The sequence below is a fragment of the Rosa rugosa genome, chromosome 4 (genome assembly GCF_958449725.1).
Source record: "Rosa rugosa chromosome 4, drRosRugo1.1, whole genome shotgun sequence".
Classification (NCBI taxonomy): Eukaryota; Viridiplantae; Streptophyta; class Magnoliopsida; order Rosales; family Rosaceae; genus Rosa; species Rosa rugosa.
Genome location: NC_084823.1, coordinates 32,093,046 through 32,101,147, shown reverse-complemented (window position 1 = coordinate 32,101,147; position 8,102 = coordinate 32,093,046). Strand labels below are relative to the sequence as shown.

The following is an 8,102-nucleotide window of genomic DNA, read 5'->3' as shown; positions in this document are numbered from 1 at the left end:
CTCTCCTCCTCCCCGCGTCTCTCTCCCTTTTCTCTGCAACTCCGGCCACCTCACGATTCCGGCCACCTGGGGACGAACGAGTGGCACCGTTGGACTCCTCTACTCCTACCCAACCTCCCCACGGCGGTAACTCACGGCGGCTTGGCCGAAAAACGAAGCATCGGGTCCTTGAAGTTTCACTGTAGCAAATTGGTCAACGCCGGTTTCTCCCGATTCCGGCCACCTCCGGCGACGAACCATAATCATTTGGAAGCGGCTTGCGATGTAGATGATACTCCCCAAATCTTTTGCAGCGATTTGAAGCATGGAGGAAGAATTGAAGGTTTGAAATTCTTGCACTATTCACGGTTTTGGGTTCAATGTCTACCTTAATTGTTGAACTAGTTCTAGACGTTTTCTGGCTTAGTGGTAGTTGAATAAAACGTTGGGTCCGTTGAGTAGGTGCTGCTGCCAAAGTTTGGTGGCCATCGGAGCTGGTGGTGGCGGCGGCGGCGCCGCCACTGTGGGCGGCGGTAGCGGCGGCTAGGGTAGCTTTTTAATTTCATTTTCTGGCTAGTTAAATTCTATAATTATCATAGAGCTTGTATGTGAAGTTTGGTGAATTTTGGAGGAGTTTGGAATTGTTTGTGAATTTCCGAAGTTTGAAGTTTTGTGATGGAAATTGTGGGAAATCCGGCCGTTGGATTTCCCTCGTTTTCATTGTGGAATATGTAGATTGAGGAATTGGTGTTGTGGAAGAGATTTGGGTGGAATTTGAGAAGTATTGGAGATAGAGATTTTCGGGTTTCGTTTAGGTTCGTATTTATTTTATCGGATTGCCGTTTACGGAAATATAATTGTGTACAGGGCAATGTTGCGAGCTACGGCTAGATGAAGGGACTCGTTTGCGTGGTCGCCAACTAGTACTGTGAGTGGACGTTTGTTTTTGAATATTGATGCATGCATTTCTTTTTCGAATTAATGTTTTATTAATTATCATATTATTTTAGTTTCGGATATGATTTCGGTTTTGGAATATTGCTTGGATTTTCCATCATGATTTTTGGAACGTGAGTTTTATTCGCTCGGATTTGAACTTGTGATTTAAGTGATTTTCGACGAATTATTTTCCGAGGTGATTTCCGGAATTTATTAATATATTTTATTCGTCGATATTGAGATTTCTGGAATATTTTTCGAAATGAGATTTCGATGGAATTATATTTCTTGTTTATTTATCGATTTACGGTTTTGGCATTGGGAATGCCTCATTGATGATTCTGGATTCAGTTTGGTTTCGGAACTGCGATTTATAATTGATCTAATTATTTTCTTAGCGTGTGGGACACGCTGTCGATTTATACGACGTTTTACGAGAATTTCCGGGTACGGTTGGGAATCGTACCCGCGTTTTTCTTTATTCGTGGGACATGGGGAAGCTTTAAGGATTTATTGGATTTTATTGGTTTTTACCCGCCATACCTGGGTCGTCATATTTATTGCTAGCTAGCCTATTAGTACTCCTCCCTGCTTACTATGTGTTTGTGGGTGAGTAAGAGCAGAGCATGGGATGCTCCAGAGTGTGGGACACTCCGACCCGAGCCTGGGAGGCTCCCTTCTTTCGTATGGTGAAACTTCTTCCCCATATTTTATCGTTGCTTGACTAGCGGGGCTAGTCCGATTTTCACTGTAGCCAGCGGGGCTGGTCTTATCTTCTTGAGAAACGAGATTTCGGTTTTACGATATATTATTTTCGAATGTTTTGACTAGCGAGGCTAGTCGGTTTATCGTTTTGAAATCCTTGGATTTAAAGCTAAATGTGTTTTACCATTTGTGCATGCATCGAGGTTTTTAATGAAATAAATGTGGGAAAGTATGAAATCTTTTTTCTTTTAAATTGTTTATTTTTGTCCACTCACGCTAACGTTTTTCGTCTACTTTCCCCTGGGCCCTTCGGTTTCTAATGCCCAGTTTGCAGGCGCTATTAGTTGAGGTCGGGCATACATGGTTCGAGGCATAGTTGATGAATAGCTTCCGCACTTCTTTGTTTGGCTCTGATCTATCGTAGCTTACTGTTTTGGGTAGTCCACTTTAGGGGTGACTCGACCAGTTCTCGGTAGGGTTATCTCTAAGGTGGGCCCCGCAGGGCCACCTCGGATTTCAGGATGAAATTCGGGGCGGGTCCTGTCAAGAAAAAAGGTTTTTTGATTGTTTCGAATACCAGCCATGGCGGAGGAAGCGTCGGCATCAGTGAGCAAAACCCTAGCCCAGCCAAATGCAGCGGCGGCGAAGTCCAACGAGGCCACCATTGAAAAGCAGGCAGAGATTGAAATTCTAACTGAGCCTTGTGGCGATCTGGAAAAAAAGCTTGAATCGATCAGAGATCCTTTTTTCTTCTCCCTAGCAGGCTTCTCATACAAATGGATCTTCTAGAGATTAGCAAGACCAGAGAACAAGAATCGATCTCAGAGAGAGAGAGAGAGAGAGGCATAAAAATAAATAAATAAAAGAGAGAGAAAAGAAAAAAAGAAAGAGGAAATTCAAAAAAAAAATAAAAGAGGACTGCGGGGTAAAATAGTCATTTTGGACCTATTGTGTGAGAATTTGGACCTATTGTGTTAGAAGAGAATAAGGACTAACATGTGTAATTTTAAAATTTTGGACTGAACTATTTTATGGGGCAAAGTACAGGGAGTAATAAGTATTTAATCCTATAATAATTTATAAGCATATACACACACAAGAAAGCCATTAACGAGATAGGGACTGCTCAACTGCTCAATCTACCTGAAATTGGAGTGCTTGTCCACATTTGGGTTCGTTCCCGACTTTCAATCTTTTGTCCAAATCCAAGTGCACATGCTCTAGTCCTTTTGACAAAAACTAAATCCGATAAGTAATCAATTCATACTTTCAAATTGTTCAATTCCTTCATAAGTTACCGATTTTTCTCTAACCAATAATTAATGGTAACCATTCTCGAACAATTCACTCAATGTAGTAAGCTCATTCGGGATATGGTGATCACACTTCTTTCCATGTTAAAGTTTCGATCAACCGGTTTGACCTCATTTATTTAACCTTTAAACCTTATGAAATTAAATAGCAACCACCATTCCTGAATGGTTTCATTCTATGGTAATTCCCGGATATGGTAGGTTTAGAACATTTCAATTTGTAACTTGTTTCACAAACCTTAAATTGAACATCCCACATATTAATTCACTTGTCAAAACAGGTCCTTTCTTATTTACTCTTTTTCTCATGCATTTGACCAAACCACCGATTCCATTCTAATTTTACACTTCAACGTTGATAACAAATTCATCTTTTTAATTCTCAAGACAATTCTCCTCTACATAATAAGCCGATTCATACTTATTCATGCCAAGTTTCCAATATAACTGTTAATACACATGCAACATAACCATATCTCATTTTGTTTACTCAGCATACCCACACTTTCTATCACTACAAAAGTACACAGCCAAACAGATCCAAGAAGCAGTCCCTTACCATTCTTTTATTCAAAACAAGAAGTCAATTTAACATGGCCGCACCACAACACCATCAACCATTTGAACCCTTAGCAGACAGAATAAGATCAACAATCAACCCATCACCAATTTTTGCATCCAAAATAGATGCTGCGGAATGTCCTTACCATATCTGATTTCAATCAAAGCTATCCCAGTAGCTCATCTTCTCCGAAACTCCAAATCGCAGAAATCCATAAACCTCAATTCCAAATTAAATGATAGTGGGTTAGGGTTTCTCAATTCACAACAACCAAGAAGCTTTATCCAAGGAGAGGTGACGAAGTTACCTAGTTAAGATGGTTTGAAATCCCGCGGTGATACGCGGCGGCGCCAGGTTGGCTCACGCGACAGCAGCGGCGCTTTCACTGTTCTGGTTGGAGTCGGAGGTCGGGACTAGAGGGCGTTGGTAGACATTGAGGTGCTGGTCCTAGTCTAGCGGTGGCGTCATTTTGACGAGGCCAGAAACGATGAATCGATCTTAGCAGCAGGAGAGATTCTGGCGACTCTCGTATGGTGTCTTCTGACATTGGTGGTCTAAAGGGCTTTGGGGCCTTGACCATCAGCTCAGACTAAAGGCGCTGGTGACGGCAGTGAGCTGAAGAAATGATCGGAGATTGATGATAGTGGAGGAGTAGCGGCGTCTCAACTTTGAGGAGAGCATGTGGAGGTCGGTGTTGATGCATGACTTTGATTTCAGTTGGGTTTGGGTCGGTTTTGGGTGCTGGATTGATTGGTTGTGGCGGTAACGTGAGATGGAGGCCGGAAATGGTGTTTTTCGGCGATGGCAGAGAAAAGGAGAGAGGAAAAGAGGGTTCAGGGAGAGAGAAAAGTACGATTGAGAGAGGGAGAGTGTTCTTAGGGTTTTCTAGTTGTTAACTCTCTATTTATACTTATGAGAATGAAATGATGATTTCACCCTTACGACAAATTACGCAATCCTCCAAACAGATTACTTTTGGGTTTCGGGCTCGTAACCATCGATTATTTTTCGTCGACAATATCCTTTTTATATCCTCGACTTCGTGCTAGCCCCACAACTCGATTTCATAAAAATCCACTTCATCTTCATTTCAAATTAACTTCGACAATTTGTCTCGATTAACTCTAGTAACATTCTAGGCCCAAATGAAAGAACATTGGCCCAAACTTAAATCATATGGCCCAAATTTGTAATCTCATCACCAAAGAAATCTCTTAAATCATTTTCTTCCACTTCTATCGCCTCGTTAAGTTCCTATTGGCAAAAATTTCCTTTGAAAATTGACTAAAAATTTTCGGGGCCTCACACTCTACCCCCCTTAAAATAAATTTTGCCATCGAAATTTGTCCAATGCATGACATGAGAGAGGTTACTTCTTTTCACCTCGAACTTGAGTGTGCACAAGACATAATCTTACTTTCCCATGATACTTTTCAATCATTCATTTTTCACATGGTATATCTTAATCCACTTATGGGGACGAGCTTATCAAACTCAATAACCATTTGCTCTCGCAAATTGAAATTCTTTCCTAAATCACATTGTGTGTGTGTATGCATGCATTTGATCTCATAGTCCCATCGACTCCTCTGAGCTCAATGCCATAAACAAAGATATTATTATTTCATTCTTACCTTTTTAATCAAGCAAACATTTAAGAAACCAGGGACTAACATCTAGTCACCCAATAATCTCCATAATAGCATACTGCAAAGTAGTGGCAAATCCAATTGTCAAACACATTGCCACAACTAAATAACCAACACTTTAGTGTCAAAATTTCTCAAGCATTGCTTGGAAACAATTCGCGTGGAATACTTCATTATGCATCAAGTTACGCAACACAATAACATTCATAAAACTTTCACATTTTATTCTCCATTAGCTACATATCCCGATTCCGGAGCTATTTTTATCAATTCAGTAAGTGTTCCTATTATGCTTTTCATAGGATACACTTTGCTCCGTGATTCTTATAATCCTTACACAACATTAGGTATTTGATGTCTTAAATAGTCATTTTGAGTCTTGACGGAACACCACTTGTACCATTGATACAATTGATTACAAGTTGAGAATTATTTTGAATGAAAGAGAACCAAATTTTGTCCATCCCCTTAAATTTATTAAGGCAATTGAACTAGCTTGAGAGGGATAGGGGACATAAAACATTACCCCCAAAAAACAAAGTTGAAAGACAAAAACAACACAAATCATCCAAAAAATATTCTATTGAAAACAAAAATTAGGAAGCCCCATAAAATCTCTATTGCAAAAAAAAAAAAAAAGCAACAAAATACGGCGCGTACCACTAAACCATTGTAGTTGAAGTGAGACCAAAGTTTGCAACAAAAAAAGTCAAAATCATTCTCTCTCTCCCCTCTCCGGCGAGTCTCCGGTCGACCTCCTGCCAACTCCGACCGGTCTCCGGCCAACTCCAGCATGTCTTCGACCAACTTTCGGAAGACTCTGGCGACCACAAAAGCTACTATCTCTAACATTAAAAGTTACTGTCGTTAGCAACAAAAGCTACTCTTGTGAGATTTCCGGTAACCTTTGGCGAGGTCACAAAAACTACTGTCACCTGCAACAAAAGCCATTGTCACTAGTAACAAAAACTACTATGGTGAGATTTTCGACAACCTCCGGCGAGGTCGCAAAAGTTACTGTCACCAGCAACAAAAGCTACTGTCACAAGTAACAAAAACTAGTGTCACCAATAAAAGTTATGCTCGGCTGCTTGCCAAACCAAAAGCTATTAACCCCACCAACAAAAACTACTGTCACACCAAAAGCTATCCTCACAAACAATAATTAATATTGTTACCACACCAGAAAGCTACTCTAACCAACACCAGAAGCTACTACTGTCACCACCAACAAAAGCTACTATCACTAATACCAAAAGCTACTGTCACTAGCAACCAAAGCTATTCTGGTGAGATTTCCGGTGACCTCCGAAAAATCACAAAAAGTTATTGTCACCAGCAACAAAAGCTACTGTCACCAACAAAAGCTCCCCAAAACCGAAAACTACCATCCCTACCAACAAAAGCTATTATTGTCACCAACACCAAAAACTACTCTCACCAGCAATAAACGCTATTGACACCAACACCAGAAAGTTACTATCACCATCAATAAAAGCTACTGTCACCACCAAGAGCAAGTTCACCCGTTGGGTCACCAGGTCACCCACTATTCACTACTTTTTAGTGTTAATTTCTCCCTCTGGGTCACGTGCACAGTGTATTTCGTGCCCTGGGTCACGGGCACAGTGTATTTCGTGACCCAGAGAATGAAAATATACACTAAAAAGTAGTGAATAGTAGGTGACCGGTGACCCAACGGGTGAACTTGCTCCAACAAAAGCTACTCTCACCACTACCAAAAAATTTCTCTCATCAACATGAAAAGCTACTCACTAACACTGAAAGCAGTCACTTTTTCTCTCAACCACCCAACCTTTTCCAAGCATTATTAGATACACGTCTTCATACCCGACCTTCTTCAATCTATCATAAAATGCATCTCGTCCTTTTAAAAAGAAAAAAAGAAAAAAGAGAGAGATAAAATTTGCACTAGCAAAACAACTCCCATTCAAGGCCTTCATACACAAATCATAAGTTACAACAAACTACCTTCTACTTTTAGATTCCAAAGTTCCAAAAAGTGGAACTGCAAAACGTGGTTGAAATGGTACCAAAAGAACTCAAAATTAAAGCAAATCAGATCAACATTTGTGCAAAGAAACAATCAGTTCAGGCAACTTTCATTTTGATAGCAAGAGCAGTTATATTGTTCTTCAGAAGCCATTCACATTACAAAGACAAAGAGAAGAATGATGGGCCTAACAGCCCTTTACAGGAGAACGATTCTTTCCTCTTTTCCTAATAGCCCTTGTCCTTCCGTGCATTATCGTTATCCTCATAGATCTTAACCTGAAAACGGTAACATCCAATTCGCATCCAAACTCATAAACCCTAGAATTTCTAGAATTTACAAGCATTTAGACCTGGAATTCACAATCCTAACAATCTCACTCTCTCATTCTCATTCAAGAAAAATTGCAGAGAGATTGAGAAGAGTGATACTTACGAGTCTCTCTGTGGTGGAGGTAATGGCGTCAATCATCAGGGGAATTCAAATCAACAATTTGCACAAAATCTTATAGATTTGAACTTGACAAAGATCAAAGTGCATCAGATCGAACAAAAACATGCACAGCCAGGGGAATTCATATCAACAATTTGCACAAGGTCCTACTAAGCTGCCGGTGTCATTGATGCCATAAGGTGCAGCGTATGCCTCAGCCTCTGTCACAGCAGCGAGAGTCAGAAAGTTGCTGTATCATTTTTGGAGCTCGGCGAGACACTTCAGCTACCCGTTGACAGAGGACGAACTCCGATCCACTTAAGGTCGGCAACGACGGCCACGACATTGATAAAAAATTTGAGACTAAATCACAGAGTCTACGGAGAGTGATTTGGTGAAGAAAAGTGAAAGTGTCTTTAGCAAACGGAGGATTGGGAATCACTGCATTGGAGTTGAGAGAGAGAGAGAGAGAATGATCGATCTGTAATTTGGGGCCGATGAATTTGGTT

The 8,102-nt window shown here is 40.6% G+C and overlaps 1 long non-coding RNA gene across 1 annotated transcript; it reads left to right on the top strand.

The window, feature by feature from the left end:
• Positions 1 to 2,164, top strand: LOC133707186 (uncharacterized). Its single transcript, XR_009844981.1, has 3 exons — positions 1 to 322; positions 847 to 907; positions 1,951 to 2,164. It is a non-coding gene; the product is annotated as an uncharacterized LOC133707186 (long non-coding RNA).
• Positions 2,165 to 8,102: the final 5,938 nt, after the last annotated feature.